Source organism: Phaethon lepturus, unplaced genomic scaffold, assembly GCF_000687285.1.
Source record: "Phaethon lepturus isolate BGI_N335 unplaced genomic scaffold, ASM68728v1 scaffold31422, whole genome shotgun sequence".
In the NCBI taxonomy this organism is placed as follows: Eukaryota; Metazoa; Chordata; class Aves; order Phaethontiformes; family Phaethontidae; genus Phaethon; species Phaethon lepturus.
In genome coordinates, this window is record NW_010523094.1 from 3,078 (window position 1) to 5,071 (window position 1,994).

Genomic DNA, 1,994 nt, shown 5'->3' on the forward strand with positions numbered 1-1,994 from the left:
GATCCGTGGAGAAGGCAGGGCCTGGAGCGGCGTTCAGCCAGCCAGCGTGAACCTCCTCTGCGCCCGGCTCCTGCAGATGCGCTTCTGGCTCCTGGGTGAACGGTGCAAAATAATGGATCTGCATAATTGTCCTATAATTACATTAACTGACATGTTGTCTTAATTCAGGTCACCACTTTTATAGTCTTAATTAACTACCTAATGCATCAGAGGAGCATGAATGATTTTTTTGTAGGCCACTTTGGTCTAATCTTGCCACAGTTAAACATTTCAATTTTCTTTTTTTTTTACCTTAGGACAATTTCACGGTAGAATTTGAGAGAGAAGTTACGAAGGAAATAAGCATGTGATTTTCCTGGAACTTTTTAAGGTTTTCCCATATATATATATTTTCCTTTTATGTGTGTGAATATATATAACCTCTTTTATATATACATATTCCCTTTTGTGTGTGTGTATATATGTACATATATATATGTAAAATAAGAGGCGAAGGCTTGTTTGTAGCCATTTGCTCTGACCCGTGAGACAACCCTGCTTCCACCTCCCCCAGCATGGACAGAGGTGTTCTCGGAGCTGATCTCCTCAGACACCAGGATTATAAAACTACGTGTGATCTTTCTTTACCTGCCTCCTCGCTGAGCCAAGCGCAGTCGCTGGTCAGGTCGTACGAGGGACGTCGGTCTGGAGGTGTCGCACGTGTGCGCACCCGCGCCGCGCCGGCCTTACGCTGCGGCTGTAGTGCCTTTTGGTGTATGAAGTGGGGCGGGGAGCTCCAGGCTGCCTCTTGACCAAAGCAAAACCCCAAAGGCTTCTAGGTCAAAAGTGCGCAAGACTTGAAATTTTCCCAAGTCGCCGCTGCAAGCAGCCAAATCAAGGGCAGCTTCACCCCTGCAGCATACGAGCTTAGACTATGATTTATCGAGCTATGTTATATAGATTACGGTGTTTCTAATAACATAGAACATCGTTACTGTTTGTATTGTGCGTACTTCATTGGCCTGTATCTCGCTATATGATGCTGCATAACGTGCTATGCCCAGCATGGGGTCTCTGCCCCGTGGTGGGCGTCGCACCCTCGCTCCCGGCCCGTGCCAAACGCTACTTGCTTTCTGCTGCCCAGAGCTGCGTCCCGGTTTGGCTAACGTGCCCGTCGCGCTCTGCGCTCCTGCGGAGCGGTGCTGCGTTAGTACCTGGTGCTCTGCTCCAAAATCGGCACCGAGGGAAACGAACTTCAACCGCGGTCCCAATTTTGCTGCTGCTTAATCCTGGGACGACAGCCCCGGTCGGTGCAGAAACTCCGGAGTCACCCTGGATGCTGTAGGGAGCACCTGGCTGAACGCTCGGAGTGGCTGGTCCCTCTGAACCTGGGCTAAAAATACCGAGGTAACTCGGGGAACAAGCCCTGCGCTCTGCAAAGAGTGGGTCGTCGTGTTCTCTCTTTCTCTGAATAACCCCGGAAGGTTGGGATTTCAGCCGCCTAGTTTATTTTCTCTGGATTCGGAGCAGTTGCAAAGGTCTGAGAGGTGGGATGCCGCCTTAGAGGCGTGCCGAAACCTCGCTTCATGGGAGGTCAGCGGCGGCGCTTGGAGACTGGAATTTTCTGTTCTAATGAGTCCCTTACGCTGCAGCCGTGCTGCCTCGCTGGGGAAGCTCTAATGGCAGCGAGTTGGGAGGAGGCTCAATGGTGCGATGCCCCGTCTGTGAAGTGAGAGGGGGGAAATAAATCCACTGGATTGCTGTGCCCAAAGGGTAAACAGTCAATATTTAGCAAGAGAAACTAAACTGCCTCTCTTGCTTTCTCTCCACATGGACTTAATTAGGTGGTTTCGTTAAAGCAAACGGCGTTTCCTGTCGTGGGGCTGTTGCTCGCGAGCGCGGCAGCACGGATGCAGGGAGCTGCCCGAGCCTGGAGCGCGCAGGCGGGGATGCAGAGCAGAAGGCGTGGGAGCAGAAAGCTGCCGGCCTGAGTGGCTCCAGCCCCGGGGACCGGT